General features: G+C 36.2%; 1 non-coding gene across 1 annotated transcript; it reads left to right on the forward strand.

Annotated features, from left to right (window-relative positions):
- The first annotated feature begins 11,454 nt into the window (after positions 1-11,454).
- On the forward strand, positions 11,455-11,560 carry LOC145060822 (small nucleolar RNA R71). The gene has a single exon (XR_013687005.1). It is a non-coding gene; the product is annotated as a small nucleolar RNA R71 (small nucleolar RNA).
- Positions 11,561-25,543: the final 13,983 nt, after the last annotated feature.

Below are 25,543 nucleotides of genomic sequence, written 5' to 3' on the forward strand. Positions count from 1 at the left end.
AGAAAAAGCTTTAACTTTGAGTTGAAGAGTAGCACCTTTTGTCCCTCATGAAAATCCTTATTACCCTTTAGTCTCATATCATGCCATTTCTTAGTATTGTCTTTATATATCAAGTAACTAGTTTATGCTTCATTTCTAAGTTCTTCAAGTGCATTCATTTGCATTAACCAGTTGGTGCAAAGTTCAGCAAGCTCAAAATTACATATCTTCAAAGCCCAAAATGCTTTATGTTCTATCTCAACTGGCAAGTGGAAATTCTTTCCATAAACCAACCTATATGGTGTAGTACCAATAGGTGTTTCAAACGCCGTTCGAAATGCCCAAAGTGCATCATCAAGCTTATCCGACCACTCCTTTCTATTACTTCCAACCAATCTCTTTAATATCCATTTTAATGCTCGGTTTGTAACCTCAGCTTGCCACTTGTTTAGGGATGATAGGATGTTGAGAATCTATGGTGGACACCATACTTTGGCAACACCTTAGCCAATTGATCATTTGCGAAGTGGGTGCCCTGATCACTAATAAGAGCCTTAGGAACTCCAAACCTTGAAAACAACTTTTTAAGGAAACGAACGACCACTCGAGCATCATTAGTAGGTAACGCTTGTGCTTCAACCCACTTGGATACATAATCGACAGCAACCAATATGTATTTATTTCCTTTTGACGTTGGGAAAGGTCCCATAAAGTCAATCCCCAAAATATCAAATATATCACAAACTTGAATGCTATTTTGGGGCATCTCATTTCGTGATGAAATGTTTCCCGTCCGTTGGCATGAATCGCATTCCTTAACAAATTGAGTAGCATCTTTAAAAAATGTAGGCCAATAAAAATCGATATCAAAAATCTTTTTAGCCATATACTGCACTCCATGATGTCCTCCGGTGGGCCCGCTATGACAATGTTTCAAGATTTCCTGACTCTCTTTCCCGAACATGCATCTTCTTATCATTCCATCTGCACAGCTTCTAAAAAGATATGGCTCATCCCAAAATTATTACTTGATTTCTGAAAAGAATTTCTTCTTTTGTTGTCGGGTGAAATGTTTTGGAATGTATTCACTTGCTAGGTAGTTAGCTATATCTGCAAACCATGGTACCTCTCCTGCTATAACCATAAGATATTCTTCGGGGAAATCATCGCCTATCTTGTTTTCTTCCAATTCCTCTAAATGCGGGTTCTCTAATCTTGATTAATGATTGGCAGCCACGTTCTCTATTCCCTTCTTATCCCTTATTTCAATATCAAATTCTTGTAGAAGCAAGACCCAACGTATTAATCTTGGTTTAGCATCTTGTTTAGCAAATATATACTTAAGGGTAGAATGGTCGGTAAAAACTATTGTCTTTGACATAACCAAATATGGACGAAATTTATCAAAAGCATACACCACCGCTAGTAGCTCCTTCTCGGCAGTAGTGTAGTTTTCTTGAGTTGGGTTCAAAGTTTTGCTTGCATAGTAGATTGTTTGAAAATGTTTATCAACCCTTTATCCTAAAACAACTCCTACCGCATAGTCACTAGCATCAAACATTAGCTCGAAAGGAAGTCTCTAATTTGGAGCTATCATAATAGGGGTACTAGTTAACTTTTCCTTCAACAGTTGAAATGCTTCATGACATTCTTTAGAAAAGTCAAATGGGTCATCCTTCAAAAGAAGTTGATTCAATGACCTTGTGATCTTTGAAAAGTCTTTGATGAAGCGGCGTTAAAATCTCGCATGGCTTAGAAATCTCCTTACACCCTTTACATTTGTTGGAGGTGGCAATTTTGCTATAGTATCAACTTTTGCTCTATCCACCTCTATCCCCAACCTTGAGACTTTGTGTCCCAACACAATTCCTTCCTTCACCTTGAAGTGTCACTTTTCCTAATTAAGGACAAGGTTGGTCTTCTCACATCTTGCTAGCATTAGATCTAAGTTGGACAAACAATCTTCAAAAGAGGACCCAAAAACCGAGAAGTCATCCATGAAAACATCCATAAATTTCTCGATCATGTCATGAAAAATAGCCATCATCCACCTTTGGAAAGTAGCCGGTGCATTGCATAACTCAAAAGGCATTCGTCTATATACGAATGTACCACTTGGGCATGTAAACGTGGTCTTCTCTTGGTCTTGTGGATCAATTGAGATTTGAAAGTAACCCTAGAAACCATCCAGGAAACAATAGTAGAGATGACCGGATAACCTCTTGAGTATTTGATCGATAAATGGTAGTGGAAAATGATCCTTGCATGTAGCATCATTAAGCTTTCCATAGTCTATATAAACACGCCACCTGGTCGCTGTTCTTGTTGGGATCAACTTGTTAGCTTCATTGGTGACTACCGTCATTCCTCCTTTCTTGGGTACAACGTGTACCAGACTCACCCATGGGCTATCTGAGATTGAATAAATGATACCAACATTTAAAAGTTAACAACCTCCTTTTTAACTACTTCTTTCATCTTTGGTTAAGTCTTCTTTAGCGTTGTACTATGGGCTTTGCTCCTTCTTCTAAGTTAATCTTATGAGAATAGTAGGTTGGACTAATCCCCTTGATGTCAGTGATCTTCCATGCTATAGCACCTTGTCTTTTTTAGTACCTTCACGAGGCTTTCTTTTTCATGTGTTTCAAGATCGGAAGCTATGATTATCGGTTTTTGTTGTCCTTCCTCCAAGAATGCATACTCCAGGTGTTCGCGGAGGGCTTTCAGCTCGATTTTCTGCCTTTCGTCAGTTACCACGACGTAGGCATCCTGCCACATCGTGGTGTCACCACTTCTAATTCCAGATCGCGAAAAAAACTTTGCCACGACGTGTTCTCATCACCACGTCATGTTGACTCTTTTGCCTCTTTTATTGCTTCATTGTACTCACTTTCTTCTAATAACTTCTCCAACTCTTGAATATCCAGTTCAGGATCATAATTAACATCCTAAAGCACCATAAATCCCTCAGTCTCTTTTTCTTCCCCCCCCCTCTAGCTCTTTTTCAAGTAATTTGTCTAGCACATCGACATAAAACGTTGTATCGTCACTTATCTTTGAATGTTGGAGTGCCCGATTAACTCCAAAAGTAAACGCTTCTTCACCAACTCAGAGAGTAAGTTTGGACTCTCTTATATCAACTAAAGCTCGGGCAGTACTCAAGAATGGCCTTCCAAGGATGATTAGGACGTGTTCGTCTTCCTCCATATATAATACAATGAAATCTGCTGGAAAAACAAACTTGTCAACTTTTACTAACAAGTCTTCACATATACCCCTTGGAAAGGTCATCATCTTGTTGGATAAATGGATGACCATTCGGACCGTTCTTGACTCGGGAAGATCGACTTTCTTGAAAAGCGAGTGAGGCATCAAGTTAACACTTGCTCCCGAGTCGGCTGGAGCATGAATCGTTCCTAGATTCCCGAATTGGCGTGGTAAGGTTATGCTCCCTGGGTCACCCATCTTTTTTGGTAACATGTTTAGCATTGCAGCAGAACAGGTTTCATTCAATACAACTTTGGATAAACCCTCCATTTTCTTATGATTAGTTAAGAGGTCCTTGAGAAACTTTGCGTATTTTGGCATTTCAATCAGAGCCTCAAGGAAGGGAATGTTTATTTCAAGAGACTTTATATGGTCTAAAATCTTCAGCATGCTTCTCTTGAATTGCTCTACTTAGGAATGGCAATGGTGGGCGGTATGGTTTTACTGGTTCCAAAGTTTTCTTTTCAGCTTCCTGCCACGCCGTGGCATCTGGACAACGTCGTGGTGATTGTCCAGAATTTTTTCCTTAACTCTCCTCTCAAATTTCTTGCTCCACCTCCGGCTTCTTACTGTTTACGGGAGTCAAATGAGTAATAATTTTTCCACTCCTAGTGGTGATTGCTTGGATGTGAGTGTTGGATTAGTGTCTAAGCCTGTAACCATATTTGGTAAGTAATTGAACCGGTTATGCATGGTCCTTTTGGGTTGCCTTCACCAAAGCAACTTGACTGGAGAAATAATAGAGAAAGAGGTTATTATGATTTATTAATATATTATAAGAATAATATGTTAAAGGAGAAATCATATTTTTTAATTAATATTGGTCAATAATTAATTAAGAATTAATTATGTGATCAAAAGTAATTAATTAAACTAGAGGGGCTAAATTGTAATTATGTGATAGTGGCAAATTAGGGCAATGGATGCCCTATGGATAGGGTGGACGAATTCAAGGGGATAAGGCCCTAGAATTCGTCCAAGGATAAGGTTCTATACTTATCTTATGGGTTGCTTGGTGGACAAGCAATCAGATACGGATAAGGACTGAAACCCTAATCTCTAGCCTATATAAGGACCCCTTGGCTAAGCGAAACCGGCCACTTGATCCCTAGAAGACTTAGAGCCAATTTCCTGCCTCTTCCCTCTCTCTCTCTCTCTCTCTTGCCTCTCCATTTGCTTTTGGTGTTTGTGAGCCATTAAAGGTACTACACTTATGGTACTTGCTTTAATAGGCAAGGAGATTGAAGATTTGTGTTTTTATTACAATATAACAACAAGAGGTATGTAATTCTTTCTACCATCTAAATTTCTAAATACTTAGATGCATGCTAGGGTTCTTCTTGTGTTCATAATGTTGTGTATCTAATAGTGAAAACATAGATCCAAATCTAGGGTTGCATGCACATATAGGATTGTTTGTATAAAACCCATCAGTGGTATTAGAGCTTATGGTTATTTGTTTTTAATTATATTATACAATTGTATGAATTTGACACTTTAGGGTTTATGGCCAACAAACCCTAGGAGGCAAGGATTTTGAAATTAGGGTTCTTGAACCCTATTTTTCGAAAATTTTGATAAGGGTTTTCAAACCCTTACCTTTTTGCCCAAGATTTTGAAATCTAGGGTTTGCAAACCCTATGGTTTTCAAAATATGCATCCTCCCCAAGATAAGATCCTAAGTTTTAGGGATTTGGATAATCCCATATCTTGTAATTATCTTTTAATGGTTTAAATATGGTAATTAAAGATTTTGAATTATCCCATCCCATATTTTCGAAATCTAGAAGGATTTAAGGGATTAGGATAAATTAATTGTTTAATTTAAGGTAATCCTTTATGATTTAATAATTCAAATTACTTGTTTAATTTAAGGATAATTATTAAATCAAGAGTTTTAATATTTAAAATTTTAAATTTAAAAAGTCTTTAATTTCGAAAATTTTAAAATTGAAATTAAAACCCTAGTATTTTGAAATGTTTATATAGACCCTATACTACTATATTATTACAAGATTTATATATATATATATATATATATATATATGTATAAAACTGAAATGCTAGTCTTACCGTTAGTAGGCCTATATATATATATATATATATATATATATATATATATATATATATATATATATATATATAACTGAAATGCTAGTCTTACCGTTAGTAGGCCTCATTCACAAAATCAATCTATAAGGGGGTATAAGGTTATGGCCTACAAAATGGCCATTTAATGGGTATCCACTCTTACCCACCGCTTCCTTGATTGGTGGAGGGTCGTTAGCCGAACGGGTAGGATAGGGCAATCTTGTCCTCATCAATAAGTATAATGTATCTATATAAAGTAACTAAATGTTTTTACAAAATTCCCAATCTTAGTTACTTTAAGCAAAAGTGAATAGATGCAATCCCATGAAATTACACTTTGCACCTTTGCTAAGAAGTTAGTGGAGCGTGTGTGGTTAACAGGCACACTAATTGGTTCTAAGCAAAGGTGGCAAAGGGTGACTCATTGTTTGTTATAGTTCGATAGAGCGTGTGTGGTTAACCACCGCATCGAATAGGTGACTGTAACAATGAGGGCACCATGTACATTTGCATGGTTATTCACACCCGCTTTGTGATCCTCGGCATCCCAGTCACAAACTAGAGGGGCATATCGAGATTTAAACATGCCATTGAAAAGTTCAATGAATCTCAAACGAATCTAGGAATTTTCAATACATTTTAAAACTTAAGCCTTTTATGTTTTCATGGTGGAAAATTAGTGAATCGTCATTCACTTACCTCCAAATTATTTGCATGTTGGATTACGGCATCCCTTTTCTAATGTGTAAATAATGTTGTTGGATCCTAGCCCTAATTTCTCATTTTGGGTGTTTAATTAGGGATTCAATTCTAATCAAACTTTGTTCCTTTCTATTTACAAATGTCTAACGCAAACGCAAACAACGCTGCTCCTAGTTCATTCTCGTTAATGAGCCTATGTCAAAAAGTGACGTTTGATGGATCGAATTTCAACGAATGGATAAGATACATTTGCATGATTGCTCGTTACGAGGACAAAGAATACGTCCTCGAAGAGAAGCTTGAAAAGATCAATCCAGAAATCGCTAATCCCGAAGAAATGGTCGTCTTTGAGACCCACGAGCGTGATGCAAAGAAAATTCATTGCATTATGCTGGCCACTATGAATCTTGAACTCCAAAAGTTCTATGAGTACATGTATCCATACGAAATGCACCAAGATTTGCCGGAGAGGTACCACCATAACGCAAGGCAAGAGCGCTATGAGATCATCACCAACATGATCACCGCTAAGATGGTAAGTGGAGAGTCCCTAACCTCGCATTTGCAAAAGATTCAGAGGTATGTTGATCGTCTTTGCAAGTTAAATGTTAAATTTGGGGAAGATCAGGAAATCGACATCATTCTCCACTCCTTGCCCTCGTGCTACAACCAAATTAGGATGACCTACCACATGAACAAAGAAGAGGTCACCTTAAGTAAACTACAGGGCTCCTAAGGACTCCTGAGAGCAACCTTAAGGACAAGTCTGTTGCATTAACTCCCACTCCACCCATTGCTCCTGTTTTGGCGATTGGGCAAGGGAGGGGCAAGAAGCGGAAGACTACTTCAAAGAGCCACCACAAGGCTAAGCCCCAAGATGGTACCTCTTCTAGTGGAACCAAATTTGGTTCTGCTAAGCCCAACTCAAACCCAAAGGAGGCAGAGTGCCACCACTGCTACAAAATAGGGCATTGGAAGAGAAACTGCCCGGAATATTAGCAAGGCATCAAGGATGGGAAGATCAAGTCGTCTTTCGCAGGTATTTACACAATTAAATCTGATGATTCATCACATGCTATTTCTTGGGTTCTTGATATAGGATGTGGTTTTCACATATGTTCTGATTTGCAGGGACTAAGAAGAGATAAGGATGTGGATCGTGGAAGAATAAATCTAATCATGGGGAATAGAAGATCATCGCCTGTCATCAAGATTGGAGTGTATTCTCTAGCGCTTAGTAATGGATTTCGTTTAGATTTAAATAATTGTTGCTATTCCCCAGATATGGCAAGAAACATCATTTCATTTCATGGTTTGTTTAGACAAGGATTTAGATATTTATTTGATAATGAGAAAGGTTCGATTTATGCTTATCTAAATGGTGTTTTATATTTTGAAGCATTGCCTTGTAATGGAATTTATGAAACTGTTATGGTTGTAGATAACCTAGGAAATGATGTATTATGTGTGGATTCTTCCAATAGTATGGATAAATCATGCTTTTGGCAATGTCGTCTTGGACATGTCAACAAGAAACGCATAGCCCAACTCCAAAAGGATGGAGTGTTGGAGTCATTCGACCTTAGGGACAATGACGTGTGTGATTCTTGTTTACTTGGAAAGATGACCAAGTCACCCTTCACTGGCACATGTGCAAGGGGTGAGGGTCTATTGGATCTCATACACACCGATGTGTGTGGGCCCTTTAGATCCACCACAAGGGACGCGAACCGCTTCTTTATGACTTTCACTGAAGATTATAGTAGATATGGGTATATCTATTTAATCAAGCACAAGTCAGAAACCTTTGACTAGTCCATTTATGGACTTAAGCAAGCGTCTTGCAGATGGAATCTTTGCTTGGATGAGAAAGTCAAAGAGTTTGGGTTTGTACGAAGCGAAGATAAATCATGTGTATATGTCAAAGCCAGTGGGAGTATAGTTAGCTTCCTCGTATTGTATGTTGATGACATACTACTCATAGGAAACGACATCCCGACACTGCAGGAAGTTAAGTCCTGGCTCGGGAAGTGCTTCGCTATGAAGGACCTCGGAGAGGCTTCCTATTTTTTGGGAATAAGGATAGTGAGGGACCGAAGTAAGAGAATAATAGGACTTAGTCGGAATACTTACTTGGACAAGGTGCTAAAACATTTTAGTATGGAAAACTCAAAGAAGGGAGAATTACCAATCCAAAGTAATGCCAAGTTGAGTAGGACTCAAAGTTCGAGTACCGAAGCCGAGATAGCAGAGATGAGCCGAGTACCTTATGCTTACGCAGTTGGCTCAATCATGCATGTTATGAATTGTACTCGCCCTGATATGTCCTTCGCTTTGAGCATGGTCAGTAGATATCAAGGGAACCCTGGCAAAGCACATTGGACCGCAGTCAAGAATATTCTTAAGTACCTTCGGAGGACAAAGGAATGGTTTCTAGTCCTCGGAGGGAGTGATGACTTAAAGGTGCGAGGGTATAGTGACACCAGTTTCTAGACCGATAGGAACAACTATCGTTCACAATTGGGTTGGGTGTTTACCCTTAATGGGGGAGCAGTGACTTAGCAAAGTTCCAAGCAAGAAACCGTAGCTGATTCAACGTGCGAATCAGAGTACATTGCAGCGAGCAAAGTGTCAAAGGAGGCGATATGGTTGAAGAACTTCATTGGAGACCTTGGAGTTGTACCTGCCATAAAAGAGCCTATGGAAATTTTCTATGATAATGAAGGAGCGGTTGCCTTGACCAAGGAACCGAGGGATCATGGTAGATCTCGACATATCGACAGAAAATATCACTTTATCAGACATCGGGTAGAAGAAGGACTCCTCGTAGTAAAGAGGGTATCGTCAGAGGATACCCCAACAGATCCACTTACAAAGGGACTGAGTGGGGTTAAGCACTTGCAGCACGCTAGGAGCATTGGGATGAAGGACGATATTAGTTTGGATTAGATAGTTTAGAAACGTGTAATAGATTAATGTAATTGACATTTGATGATTAAATAAAGGAGTATTATTTAAATTTTCTGTCTTATGTTAATTGTTTAACTATTGTTTCACTTTGCATGTTTTGACTTTCTTAATAATTGAGTTAATTAAGAATAAACGAATTATTCAAACGGTCCATAGTCGTTCATATGTTGGAAGTAGGTATGAATGAAGACTGTCATGAATGGGTGTAGATTGTCTGAAAGGCATTAGACATAACAAAGGTTTGCCACAACGTTCATTAGTGCTTATGAATAAGTTTTGAGCATTGGAATAAACTCACGCTTGCTAGAATCACTTCAAGGAATTTATCATGAGTGATCGCAAGACGATAATATCATATGGTCTTAAAACCAAGATTTATGGTTTATATTTTGCTAATTGATTGTGCATTGATAATGCGAAAACACATCAGTAACTTGATGTCATAAAACACATTATTGTGTATAATTTGATTAGTGAATAGTGAATCCATATAAGTCAAAGTTTATATGTTCCTTTTATCCTAAGAGGGTAAAAGCGATATCAGGGCCCCTCGATGATTTGATTTGACTTATGTGTCGGGCCCGGTCAGGACTAAATTATTGTGTTCAATTAAGTTCTATGTCAAATGAATCTGAGATAGAGAAACAAACTACTGGACAATAAGTATGACTATGTTCCATGAGATTTTCCGCACGATATCTGAAATAAAGGACTGTATGATCCGTTATCCAAAGGAAAGGTTGCTGATAAGATCAGAGTTCGACAGTGTCTTTGAGAGCTACAATTGCTAATCGAGTTATGCTTGCATTTATGTTTACTAGACTCATCCAAGTGGGAGACTGTTGGATTAGTGTCTAAGCCATAACCATATTTGGTAAGTACTTGACCCGGTTGTGCATGGTCCTTTTGGGTTGCCTTCACCAAAGCAACTTGACTGGAGAAATAATAGAGAAATAGGTTATTATGATTTATTAATATATTATAAGAATAATATATTAAAGGAGAAATCATATTTGTTTAATTAATATTGGTCAATAATTAATTAAGAATTAACTATGTGACCAAAAGTAATTAATTAAACTAGAGGGGCTAAATTTTAATTATGTGATAGTTGAAAATTAGGGCAATGGATGCCCTAAAGATAGAGTGGTCGAATTCAAGGGGATAAGGCCCTAGAATTCGTCCAAGGATAAGGTTCTAGACTTATCTTATGGGCTGCTTGGTAGGCAAGCAATCAGATAAGGATAAGGACTGAAACCCTAATCTCTACCCTATATAAGGACCCCTTGACTAAGGGAAATCGGCCACTTGATCCCTAGAAGACTTAGAGCCGATTACCTGCCTCTTCCCTCTCTCTCTCTCTCTCTCTCTCTCTCTTGCCTCTCCATTTGCTTTTGGTGTTTGTGAGCCATTAGAGGTACTACACTTGTGGTACTTGCTTTCATAGACAAGGAGATTGAAGATTTGTGTTGTTATTACAATATAACAACAAGAGGTATGTAATTCTTTCTACCATCTAAATTTCTAAATACCTAGATGCATGCTAGGGTTCTTCTTGTGTTCGTCATGTTGTGTATCTAATAGTGAAAACATAGATCCAAATCTAGGGTTGCATGCACACATAGGATTGTATGTATAAAATCCATCAGTGAGCTCCTTTTGTGTTTTGTTCGGTATTTCCCGGAAGTCCTCCCAGTGATCTTTCATTGAATTGCATAGCTAGTTTCCCAAGTTGTTTTTCTATATTGAGGATCGAAGCTTGTTGATTTCTAAATAATGCTTGCTAGTTTGTCATCATCTCTTATTTTTCCTTCATCATAGCTTGTTGCTCTTTCATTATTATTTGTTGTTCCTTAATTGCTGCTTCAGTTTCCTCATGCCTTTTTTTAGAAACGACTGCAAATCTTATGAGCATTGATTTGAAGTCAGGTTTCTTTTCAGCCTGTGGTTTCTCTTTTTGGTAAAAGCCTCTTCCTTTTTGTTCATATTTTTCCTCCTTCACCTTTCTATACTCATCATAAGGTAACCATTTTTTCTTGGGTTTTCTCCAATCTTCATCAAAACGATCACTGCTCGAGTAGCAAGCTTGAACCTTCCAGTTTCCATTCTCATCAAGGTCACAATCTCTAGTCAAATGTGGACCGTTACAGTTTTCACACCCAACCCTAATAGCATGTATTGTTTGATCCACCTTATTCATCCTCCTATCCATGTTGTGCAGCATTGCCATAACCCCCGACATGTCTTCCAAAGCTGCATTAGTTGAACCCCTCGTTACATCATTCCTTGGATTATGGTATTATATAGAGTGCTTAGAGAATTCTTCAATGAGTTCCTTAACTTCTGCCAGATTTTTTCTTTGTTAAGGGGCTTTGAGAATCAAGGAGTTGTCCAGTGGTGACGTTCACCCCATCATAAAAAATCGACACTTCTTGTTGCACATTGAGGTCATTTTGTGGGCAATTCCTTATCAATCCTTTGTAGCGCTCCCATGCTTCGTACAACGACTCCCTATTTGTTGTTCAAAATTGGTGATGGCCTTTTTGAGATTAGCACCTTCGATGGTGGGCAAAACTGTTCCAAAAACAATTCACGCATTTTTTCCCATGTCGTTACCATGCATGGTGGAAGTGCCTTTAGCCAATCCTTCGTGGCTCCCTTGAAGGTGACAGGGAGCATCCTCAACAACACCGTTTCTCTTGGTACATTTGGAATGTTAAAGTAGTAGGTGATGTCGTTGACTTCATCTAGATGCTTATAGGCGTCTTCATGATCATTTCCATTGAAAGGAGTCTCATTTAGTGTTGTAAAGATGTGCCCCTTAAGTTCAAATGTAGCAATGGCGGGTATGGTGGGGTGCACAAGCCACGGACCGGTGTAGTCTCGAATTCTCTTTTTGTACGCCTCCATCGAGAGGTCGACAATGTTGGCCATGGTGTTGTCGGGTTCTTCTTCGTGATCACTTTCTTCAAAATCGGTAACACTTTCCTTATTCTCGGTCTCGTACTAGGTGTCTTCTTTTGTGTTGCTGGATTCCCCTACTTTCTTTCCCTTCTTTTTACCAAAAACCGATTTAAGACTCTTGAAAGGTGAATTCTTCGGAGTATCTTCTTCGGTCTTGTCCTTGTTCTTGCGAAACAATGATTCCGGGTTTTCTAGTGGTGGGATCAACGATGAATTTGATCCACGGGTCATAAACAATCTGCAAATGAATAAAGGAAACGCGTAAAAAGAGCAAAAACAAAAAATAAAATCCTATTGTTACGATGCCACGACATAGTACAATTTACAATGACGTGGTGAGTCAAAAAGAGGAAAAATCTAAATTAAATTAAAAACAAATAAATAGCAAACAATCCTAAAATAAAGATAGCAGATAAAAGTAACTAAAACGGAACCATTCCCTAGCAACGACTCCAAAAACTAGATGTGTATTTAATGTATTTATATTTTTGTTTCAGTTTTAAATTTATAAAATTTATTTCCTTCACTAGACTATTAAACACACTAGGTAGTGTACCTAATCGTGCAATAGTATAGCTATGGTAAGAATGAGTGTCGAACTCAAGGAACGGTTTTGAACTAACTTTATTATACTATTAACTAAATACTAATGAAATTAGAAAAGGTTTAGGTTTCCTAGTTTTGAAAGACTAGATACTTCAATTATCAAACTAACTAATTATCACTTAATTCAGCTAACACTAACTAAAGCAAATTAACAAGTATGAATTAACCAAGGTAAGTAAGAGACTTTCGTTTTGCTTTGGATTTATATGTTAATATGGTTGATTTATGGAAGTGCAATGGATTTAGTTCTTTAGTTACCGATTCCTAATATGACCAAATTAGTATTCACTAACTTAGTCCTTTAGCAAACTAGTTTATTTATTCGGTGATCAAGCGGACAAACTTACAAGCTTACTAGTTTTTTGGTTCCGATTGATTAGACATATAATTAGTTGACCAATTTAGTTTATTGATTCAATTCAATACATGATTTGTCGTCATATATTAGCTCCTATACCTTTTTACCCACTTTTCTACTTAACCCTAGGTTTTATTCAAAACTCTAGTCCTACAACTTTTCAAATCACAAGATCATAATATTCAAATTTAACTAAGATATATAGTCATACTAGCCTAATCAAATTCAGCAATAAGTAGAGAAAATAGTTATCAAAAGTACTTGAGATTCTTTAATAAGCTAAATCAATAAATAACCAAGTATCCAAATCAAAACCATAAATTAACCACATAAACTTCATTCATCCTAGGCTAAACAAAAGTCATGAGTATTTAGCTCATGATTTCAACAAACAAAAGCACAAAAATGAAATTCAAGGTATTTGACATAGCAAAATCTAATGAAAAATCGAAGTGTAGAATTTATTTGCCTTAATGCTCCTTCTTCGAAGGTTGTAAATGAAATTATTGCTTCCAAGCCTTAAAACAAGTGTATTGCCTTCAAAAGTGTCGAATTCTCCAGAGCCAATAGTTCCAATTCGGAGGTTAACATGATATATTTATACTTTTCCCGAAATCAGAGCACCATGTCATGGTAAGTCCACCGTGTCGTGGTAATCGTGTTTATCCTATGTTTTACAAGTCTTCAGAGTGGATCGGGATGCTTCAAGTTGCCATGCCGTGGGGATTTCACCACGTCGTGTTGGGGTATATTTTCTTCATATTAGAGCTTTGGTTCAAACTCCCAACTTCCAGCATCCATCATCCAGCTTCCAGCTTCCTTTTTGCTCGAAGCTTGTCTTTTGGTCCCTACAACATGATTCATAGCAAATTAAGTATCTTTTTGTTCTAATAAGGGCATACAAGTAATACAAATATTAAGATACGTTGTATAATTATGTGTATAGATATGCACATATCATCCACTACATAAGAAAGTGAGTCAAGGATGGAGATATTATCATGAATAGACTATCATCGTAGGAGAATCCAGGTGATACATTCACGAAGCCATTATCAAGGATTAAGCATGATAATCAACTAGATCGATAGGCATTTTATTTGTTGATGATTTGGTGTAATTCTTTAGTTGTTAGTTTCATAAAGTTTTGAAACATTTAGCAGTGTGAATTGTAACTGATTTGGTGTTTATTTTGTGGAGACTTAATAAAGTGCTATTGATGCTATAATTTCTATTAAATTTATTATGATGTTTCACTTTTGAATGCTTGGAACCTAATTCCCAAGTATTAATTTACTCAAAAATCTAAATTTTTCCGTACTCTTTAAAGTAAGTAGTGATTTAAAACTGTCATGAGTACAGGTGGATTGAAGCATAACATAAAGAGTGAGCTAACACTCATGAGTACTTAAGTGAGATTTAACTATTAGAATAACCCACACTTAGATATTACTTCATGGATTTATTCAAGAGTAATTCTCAGTTGATAGCATCTTTTATTCTTCAAACCAAAATACATGTGGGGTTTTACACAATAATTCTATCATGTATTGGCTTACTCTAACGTTATATGCAACTGATAGAAATAAAGGGTATGACCATTTATGATATGATGAAGTAGAAAAAAAATATGTGTAGTCGAAGTTTATTTGTTCATTCTACTATTCATGTAGAAAAACCTTTGCCACCACTATCAACCTTCGCTTCTATTACAACTCCTATCGAAGGTACTACTCCATTACCTCCACCTTTGATGTCTACTACCATTGTAACAATACATCAACCTGCACCTCGACCAGTTACTACATCACTCACCTTACCCACATTTGAAGTTATTCTCACTTCTAAAAATTTGGAGGGTCATATTATTTCATCTCACTCCAATAAAAATATTGAAGATGAAGCTCTCGTGTTGGGAAATCTGGATCAAAATATTGATAATTTTGATTTTGGTCCTATTTTAGTTAATACGGATGCTAAGGATGTTCCTGATGAAGTGATCATTTCTGGTTATAAATACAAGATTTTAAATAACAAATTGAACATTTAATTGGATCTTCTTATTGGTTCGACTGCTACTCCTCTTACCGTTCTTCCAATCAATCAAGAGTTACTTGAGAAGACGTTTGTTGTTCATGAAGGCCATGTGAATAAGTATATGGAGAATGGCCTTGCTGCAGTTAGAAATTGGATTGCTACTGCAATTAGTAATTCTTCTAAGAAGCTAGTTAAAGATTAGGATATTATGAAGAATAAATATGACATGTTGTTAGTTACCATATCGAAGTTACAAGTTAACCATCTCAAGATATTTGAGACAAAGCTTCATTCTACTAATAAGACGGTGACTCGAGATCTTAAAGTTTGTGGAGAGGAGAATACAAAGCTTTGAACTTGTATTGACAAGATTTTCCTAGATATACAATATGTCATTAAAGATGTATGACCTTTCAACAAACATTATACTAAGAAGATATCAAAGACAAATGAAAGTTACTCAAAGGGTTTTCAAGATATCAAGTCCAGTTTGGCATTATTAGAGAAGAAGATACAAATAGTAAATCGTGATCAAGTTACAACTGCTTTTAATACCATTTATAGGAACTTTGAAAAACTCATGACTCCTATTCTTAATGTGGTTAGACGTTTGCCTACAAGTGATCCACAATTTTCTCCAAATATCATGTCACAAGGGGGAGAAAAGGTTGGCAGGTCAGGATCAGGTTATGGATCTGGTCTGGGCATTCATGAGAAACAAATTTAAGCAATAATGGTGGGAAAGTATAGTTTTCAGTTGTCACTACAACAATTCCTATTCAGAAATTTTTTGATGCTGATAAGAGTTAACTCCAATCCTCAAAGGAATTTGTATTAGAGGTCAGCAATCACAAAAGCAAGTTGTTCAATTTGCTTCAAACAAAGGAAAGGGAATGATGATATCGAACAAAGTATTCAAACGAAGGAAAGAAGATCATGTTGGGCAGACGAGACAAACTGCTAGCTTTATTCAATAATGACAAAGAGAATGTGTTGAAGCTCAGAATAAAGGTGATGTAAAAAATTATTGGAACTTCGATACTGGTGAAAGTCTAGCAATTTGTGATTTTCAAAAATTCTAGAAGAAGCCCAAATTTAGTTACTCTATCTATAAAACAATTGAAAATCAACTTGATTTTCCATTGTATTATTTGATGTTTAAATTCCATCAATTTAATCTTCCTCGTGATTTTTGATGAAACTACTACTCATAAGCCTATGAAGATTATATTCCATTTAAATCTTGATCAAGAGGATGATAAGGATTAGTATTTAAAGAAGATTGGCAAGCTTCATAACATATCAAAGGACGTAATGTTTGAGAATGCATTTCAATACATTCAATTCAAGGTTGTTAGAGGAGATTAAGGGGCTATGTATTCACTATTGTAGATTTTCCATTGATGAATCCGCATGACTTTATGGTGTTAGTGAAAATCATGTTGAAGCTTAATACAAAAGAGGTTCCAAACACTGCTATCTACACCAATGCTTTCTTACATGTCAAAGTGATGAGTTAATAATGCTAAAGATCGAATAGATTCAAACAAGTAATAACAATCAAACAAGAATATGAATCAAGAATGTGTCGAATGATTATAAATCACAGCCTCAGAAGAGCTCAATAAAGAACTGCTACTGTAGAGGTGTGTAGGGTTTACAATGACACGATTAACAAATACACGATGCATGCATGCACCTTAAATAGTAAAACCTTAATCATTAATCACGGATAGACAAAACCAACCCGGATACACAAAATACTAAGCAAAGGCCCAAAAGACGCAACACTAAAATACTCAACAATCTGCCCCTTTGCATTGATTGAGGCGAGAGTCCTGCACTGTTGAGTTCTCTTCTGCACTTCAAACACTTTCGGAATTACGCCCAGCAGAACCTTGCGAACTTGAAGATACCATTGAATGATATCCGTAAAACACTTCGTGTCACCTTTGCTAATACCCATGTGCTTGTTGAAGAAGTCCAAGATATACTCCAGGCACGAAGTGAAGAATAAATGTTTGTCATCAAGAAAGAAACAGGCTTTGTAAAAGTTTGCATCAGTTCGCTCCTTCAGTTGAAAAGCTACACACCATCCGTCCTTTTCTATTTTCCCAAGTTTCATTTTGTCGAAACCATCAGGATTATCATTGGAGAGTACACTTGGCTTCTTTCGCAGCACTGCAACAATCTCAACATCCATCTGACCAACCTCATGAATATATGAAATTATCATTTGCTTGAGGTGAGAAACAATTGGCTCATATCTCTGTCCTTCCCTTAGCAACAAGTTGTACAACATGATCCAATCATATGGGTTCATCCATGGAAGATCGAAAAGAATAAACTCATGCATCTGACTCGTTGAACCTTTAGCAACCTTGAATTTCGTATTTGGGAAGCTATCATTTTCATGTGGACCAGTGAGCTTCACATCCAAAAATTTGCTTGCACTCCAAGTCACATATTACGGCTTCATATGCTTCAGGTAGAACGAAAAAAGCAAGTGGTTTGCCCCGCTGTCTATTGTTGGGACATTCGCAACTTTCATAAAACTGCAAAACCGGCAGGCTTTCGTAGTGATCGGGAGGTCCAGATGCGAATCTTTTCTATTCAGAAGATCGAATGACACAACTGGTTCCAACCAATACTAACTCGGCATATCCACAACTTCACTACGGATTCGCTTCAAAGTCCATACTGAAAACAAATGCTTTCAGCTTTCCAGCATGGCCTGAGATTCACGTTCGACTTTTTCTTTCTCTTCATCCTCGTGAATGATTCTTTGGTGCTCATCTAGCTGAGCTCCACGATCTTTTCTTCTTTTCAGCTCATGTTCATCAAGCTTTTCATCTTCTCTGTTATCAAGTATTGGTTCTTCATTGACCAGCTTTTCTTTGCCTTTTGGTTCATTTTCGCTTTTTGGCTTGACAGTGGGTTTGGCCGATGGTTTGGGGTTTTCCATCTTAGATTGTTTCACTTCTTCTCCCCCTCATTTTGGAATTGAGTTGGATTCTGAAACACCTTCCAGTCTATTAAGCATTGCAAACACTGACCTGAGCTTTTCGGAGAGATGCTTCTTGACTGTGATCGTGATCATCGAGTCGCGAGTCTCAATGATGTCCAAAATGAGTGCATTTACATCTGCTACACAACTTTTCATAACTACCCTTTCGCATAGCAGATCAATGATTTGTTTATCCGCATGCTCTAGCTTGACTGTTAAGGCTTTCACCTTTTTTATCTTTATAGCAAGATCATCCATTATCTTGCTCTCAGTTTCCAAGTCATCCGGAAGCTACATGATCTTTGATGAAATTGAGGAGTTGAGCTCGGCATTATCTCTTTGAATACCAGTGCGAACCTCTTCGAGTTTCACTTTCTCCATTTTCAATGTTGAGCTAAGGCTAGAAATAACTTCATTAGCCCTCATTGTGTTGGACTCAAAGTAGGTTTGAAATCTCTCCATGAACAAACCAACATCAGTAATTAGTTTATCGACTTTTGGTCGTGGTGTTGCACACTGAAGCAGAAGCATCTACTGCCTTGTTCGTTTTCTCCATATTAGCAGAGTGTTCTTTTGTAAGGGTCTCGAGGAAGGACTTCATCGTTGCTTGCAAATAATCGTCACTGGATGATGCTTTAGAATCTTGGAGCAACGATTCTACTTTCTCATTAATCGCCTTGAGTTGCCCTCTTGTGACTGGAGCTTCGTCATCTCTTTCAATCCAAATGTTAAATGAACTATAGGTGAATCCTACGAAGTCATCGTCATCATCACCATATATCGTATTTGGATCATCCTGGCGGAAAGGTGAGATAGGTGGAGTGGAATGACCAACTGTGAATCCCGAAGCACATGCCCCCGCATCAGATGCGTTGACAGTTACTGGAGGATCAATAGTGGAGGTACTGGCGGTGGAATCAGTGAAGAATGGGGTTTGAACTTGCGAAACACCCATTGAAACCGGAGGGCATGGGCAATTGCAATGGGAGTGGAAATTGTGGCAGTTTGAGAAGGGACAGAAAAATCTTGGAAAAATTCTTCATTAATGGGAACAGAAGTGGGGATTTTAGTCGTTACCTCAGGATTCATAGTTATCGCCTCCGAAACCTTCGTTTGAGATGTAACATCTTCTTCGTTGTGAACCTCCATTTGAATGGGAACATACGAAAATTGTTTGAGATTATCAATCCTCTTGATCGCTTGGTGTCAGATTTTGTGTTCGACGGGCCATCTTCTTGACTCTCTTCCTTTTAGGAGCTTTAGTTGGTGCGGAAAGTTTGGCTTCAGGATTTCGTTTCCCACCCTTCTTTGGAGATGGGGCTGGTTCAGATGGACCAACTTTCGCACCTTTATTCTTGCTTCCCTTCTTTGGTTTGTCTGCCTCTTCGAGGACCTTTTGCAATATCTCACTTGATGCTAGAACATCAAGAAGCATTGCTCCATGAATGGAATCGATAAAACTAAACTTCGAGTTGTCTACTAAGATAATGTTGGAGGTGTGAAAGATTTGAATAGCTTCCATACAGGACCCTTCCAAGACTGGAATGTTGAATTTGGTAATCGCCCTTTAAATAATGATGGTCCAAATCCGAGCACAAGAGATTTCACTATGTCGTGTGGTACAAAGAGTGCTTTGAACCAACTAAGCCCAGAGAACACAACCATAGTCCAAGTTGATGTCGGAGTAAATGTCGTACATCATCATCATGAATAGCTTGCTCGCACAGTCTGAGCCAGTAACCATTTCTGAGAAGCTTTTGAAGATCATTGTAAAGAGACCATTCCACATCGGCGGCAAGTTAGGCTTCTTGAACTTAGAAACTGATGGAAATGATTCCTTTTAGCCCATCTGGTATAACATCTCCAGGATTGCATAGTTGGACACGCTCTCAATATCAATTAGGTCAAGACCCTATGGAAGCCCTAGAAGTTAACATAATCTTGATTTTGTGATGTGAGTCTTCTTGTTGAAGACCTTGAAGGAGATGATTTCTTCCCCTTTTGTGTAACTAGCAGTGGAGTAGGCCTTTGATAGATGCACCAGAGGAACAATTTCATACTTGGTAAGCGCTATGACGAGCGGAGAATACCTCGGGCACTCGACAATCGGTTAGAGAAACCCTTCATATTTCATCAGGTCAAGATCGAGGATTAGGTTTTGATTAGATTTCAGGTTGAGGATTGAGGACTGGTCCACGTTAATAGTAACTAAAGGAGTTTCTGATGATGCTGCCATTGAAGCTTGATGAAGAACACGATGAACAATAGAGAATACTCGCCAGAGGATTTGCTTGCTTTTTGAGAGTTGTAATTACTGAATGAAACGTCGAAATCCTTTTATACGGAGTAGTAGGTGAGAGAAAATCGTCGATTTGTTGCATCGGTTACTGAAAAGGCGCCTAAAAAGGCGTGACTGACAACTATGACATGTGTCAGGCGGCGTGAAATCAGCAACGTTTCAAATCAGCGTCATTTCAAATTCTCTCCCCTAATCTTATCCGTTAATATTCTGCGTCGGTTACGCGCTTTCATAGTTGACTCTTTTATGAACTTTCGCCGTGATTAGAGATCAACGTGTCTGCGAAACTAAAAGTAAATATAAGTGCCACGAACCAAACTTTGGAAAATCACAAGGATCTTCGTGCGAGAGTGTGCCAAAGATAAAGAAATAAATCAAAATTTTGTGGGATTTTAGTGATGTGCTATAAAGACACAGAGCAATGGATCCTGGGCAACGATCTCTTCTTTTGGAGTCAAGAAAGACTCTAAAGTTTTTGTGTGGTTTCCCGTTAAATTACAATCACATGTTTCTTAAGAAACATTGAAAGGAATCTTTTTATTCGGCTTTAAGGGTGGTTTAACCTTCAACCAAACTATGAAACTTGATATAAGTTCGAACGTTTCGATGAAGTACGTGTCTAACCGGTGTAGCCATAAAAACAAGTATGTCGTGGAATTATTTTAAGTGACAAGGATAAGTATAGAAATTTCAAGAAAAATGAAAATTGGATCGATTGGGAAGAAACATATTAGGTCTAGAACGTCTCATTAAGATCACGCAGAAAGAAAAATAAAATTTGAGGCTTTGGTCGACATACAACAGCATGCTTCTGGGGACACTTAACTAGTGCAAAGTTTCTGAATTTATACTTGCCCCATCATTCATAATTGAGATCATCGGGATGTTTGCCTTAAAACCTGCTCAATTAGCTAATATTTTTGGTATTTTATAACGATAAAATAAAGAAAATATTTTTGTATTTTTTTTCTGAAAAGGAAATAAAAACATAAAGAAATAAAATATTTTTGGATTTTTGATTTAAATGAAAGCAGAAAGAAATAAAATATTTTTGGATTTTTGATATTTCTGAAAAAGAAAAATAAATAAAAAACATAAAGAAATAAAAAGTAATAAAGAAAATATACAAAGGATACGTATACTTCCAAACCACAAATGAACAGTGTAGTACGAGTCACTGCAAACATTCGCATCAATTCGCAGCGTGAACAGCTGGTTACGAGTTACTATGAGAATTTGCACCGATTCGCAGGACAAAAATATGATTGTGAGTCATTGTGAGCGTTCGCAGCAATTCGCAGGCCAAAAAGATGACTGCGAGTCACTACGAGCGTTCACACCAATTTGCAGGCCAGTCAAAAACTTATGACTACGAAGGCAGTATCAGAACGGATTCAGCCTCTATCATTCCTAAGCCTTGAAGAATGCGATTGAATGATTGTTCAGGTAAGGCTTTCATGAAGATGTCGGCTAACTGATCAGCGGATTTTACAAAGTGTATCTCAAAATTTCCATCTTCCACATGATCTTTGATGAAGTGGTACCTTAGTGCGATATGTTTCGTCTTTGAGTGTTACACTGGGTTGTGACAAATGTGAATGACTCTTTCAGAATCGCAATATAATGGGATTCGCTTCATGTTGATTCCATAGTCACGAAGTTGACTTTGAATCCAGATAACTTGTGAAGTGTAGGATGTAACGGCTATGTACTCTGCTTCAGCAGTCGATAGGGAGTCGCAAGTTTGCTTTTTAGATTGCCAACTCACGAGCTTGCCATCAAGAAATTGGCATCCTCCATTGTACTTTTTCTATCTAAACCGCAACCTCCAAGATCAGCATCCGAAAACGCTTGCACAAATAAACCTGAACCAGAAGAGTACCATATTCCCAATGAGGATGTTCGCTTGAGATACCTGAAGATGTTCTTAACAGCTGTCTTCAAGTACTTCAGATGACCATGGCAAGATGAATGTGTGATCGTACACATCCTTCAATGACATATTTTAGATTTAGGTTATATTGATCTTGGAGATATTTGTATTTTATATATGGTTTTGTTATGAGTTTTGTTTGAAAAAAATGGTTTCTTTTGATTTGAAGAAGAAAATTATTGTGATTTTGGGATGTTATATATATATATATATATATATATATATATATATATATATATATATATATATATATATATATATATATGGGAAGAGTGAATATACCCTTAAGGGTATATAAGCTTAGATACTCAAACACACCATAATACGTCGTTTTGTTTGATATATTCTTTATAATGTTTTTAAACTTCAATCCCTAACTTGATTTACTTTGATCTACTTTCAAGATTTTTGAAATTTCACTATTATCATTCTCTTACATCGCATCTTTTTGCCGAACACCGATTAGGCTATATATATTGTAGTTAAAAATGAAAATTATGTAAAAGGAAGAAAGTGTATAATTTATAAAAACCATGGAAGTAAATCAAGTTATAAGTTAAATTATAAGAACATTGGACAATTAGAATGTATTATATGATACAAAACGACAGAGTATTTTGAGTTTGGTACCTAAACTTAGATACCCTTAAGGGTATATTCACTTTTCTATATATATATATATATATATATATATATATATATATATATATATATATATATATATATATATATATATATATATAGGGTTAGGTTCATGTGAGACGACCTAATTTTGTGAGACCGTGAGACGCATTTTTTTATTTTTTCTTTTATTTTTTTTAATTTTTTTTAGTTAATTCAAGTTCCGAAAATAATATTTAAAAAAAGAATTTTTTGATTTTTCCATTTATTTTGCATTTTAAAATTTAAAATATGTACAGTGTAATATTCTATTTAGAATATTTCACGTATTTTTCAAAAGAAATGAGATTTTTTTTTATTTTTTTAGTTAATTCAAGTTCCGAAAATAATATTTAAAAAAGGATTTTTATATTTTTCCATTTATTTTGCATTTTAAAATTATTTTTTAGAATATGTCAGTGTAATATTCTATTTAGAATATTTCACGTATTTTTTTTAAAAAAAAACGGGATTTTTTTATTTCTTTTTTTATTTTTTTTAATTTTTTTTATTTAATTCAAGTTCCAAAAATAATATTTAAAAAAAGAATTTTTGGATTTTTCCATTTATTTTGCATTTTAAAATTATTTTTAGATTTGGTCTCACGATCTTACAAAATTAGAATGGTCTCAAATGAACCTGAACATATATATATATATATATATATATATATATATATATATATATATATATATATATATATATATATATATATATATATATATATATATATATATATATTATTTGTTTATGAAGCATGAATGTTGAATTGAAAACGTCTAACAGGTTTTGTTTGTCTTACCAAAGACTTTTTCATGTGTAAAGATTCTTCAATTACGTTGTTTGAGTTGACCAGTAACTTTAGATTCAAGAATCTTTGAATTTGGTTTTAAAAATACGGCATCTGTTCTAGAAATGTTTTTCAACTATCTTTAAAAAACGAAAACCATATATATATATATATATATATATATATATATATATATATATATATATATATATATATATATATATATATATATATATATATATATATATATATATATATATATATATATATATAGGAAGGCTCATTTGAGAACTCAAAGTTTCTCGAAAACGCGAAAACTAAGGTGGAGTGTTAGATCAAAATCTTGAATGACTTATATTGATCATGACGTAATTGTAATTATCACTTGTTTCGATGGTATCTTAGACATTTTATAAATATTTACAAGGGCAAATTAGGAATTAAAAATATCAATCATAATAATCAATTTAACAAATTAAAAAAAAACCACACACACAAACACGTGTTTGTCACTTTCTCTCTCATCTCTCAGGTTCTTCACGACTCCGTCATCCGCCTCCTTCCGATGAATATCTCTCCATGTGATCTTTCCGCCACCGATTTCCGCCAAGGATGCTACATTGAGGATCAAATTCGACGCACAGACTAAGGATCGACGATCCACTCCATCTACCGCCTTCTTCCTCCTTCCATCCTCCATCTCTACCTGTTCTGAAAAACAACAACGACTACTAGTCCACGGTCCTCGTCTGGCATATCAACGACGTCAAATCCACGACTCAAGAGATCTACGTCATTCATTTTTATGTTCGATTGCAACAGTAAACCGTCAAATCGCATTTGTGGACCACCTCTATCTAGCGAGGATCTTATACCGCCAATGCCTTCTTTTCCAAACTACACAAACACCGTCACATATGGCTCCAACCTTAGCAGTTCCCACTTATGTATCGATTATCAATTAAGTATCATCAATCACATCATGATTGAATCTGTTTTCATGACCTCGATCTGTTACATTGAAATGTGCTAATCTGATTTACTCCAGTTTAATTCTATTCTTCCAATGTTGTTTGACATAGAATACTCTTTGAATCAAAACCACTGATTTTCGCAAGACTTGAGATCTCCTTGTTCCACTCACCACCTGTTCGATGAAATGCCTTAGAGGGTTTTTGAGGATATAATTAAAAGAATCATATTCTATTTTGTTACAACAATGAAAGTTTTTGAGGATAAAGAAGTGATATATTTGAATTTTGCTAATCATTCTCACATATCTATGTTGGTTATTTTGTATTTCTAGGGCCAAAATTCTGAATGGGTGAATGTGTACATCGGCAATTTGAACCCATCAAATGATGACTGGATTGGAATTTTCTCCCGTGCCAATTTCAGGTTCTTATCATTTGTATTTTCTACATTTGTCAATTTGTTTATTATATTTATGGCATCCTACTTGCATTTGCTAATTAATTAATAAAAATGCATTTTTATAATTACATATATTTCTTAAAGTATAATAATTTTGAGAACATATTTTTTGTCCCACCTTTTTAGGTGGGACAAAAAGCTGCAATTTTTATCCATCTTGGGATAAAAAATAGACCTGATAGTCTATTGTTTTCAGCATTCAATTGGCTTCCCTGAAAACTCAAGAGTCAGCCCTCCGTATTTATGCACTGCACCTATTAAGGTTTGTTCTTTTATTTATGACATGGGTCCTAGATAGTTTTTGGGTGTGCATTTTAAAAATGACTAATCATTTGCTAAAAGATAGGGATAGTTAGGAAATTTTACATATATCTCAATAATTAGTTATCTAGCAACAACTCATTACATTATTATCCAAATTTAATTATTGTGGCGTATATAATACC

This window comes from Lactuca serriola, chromosome 6 (assembly GCF_051521515.1).
Source record: "Lactuca serriola cultivar US96UC23 chromosome 6, Lser_US96UC23_V15, whole genome shotgun sequence".
In the NCBI taxonomy this organism is placed as follows: Eukaryota; Viridiplantae; Streptophyta; class Magnoliopsida; order Asterales; family Asteraceae; genus Lactuca; species Lactuca serriola.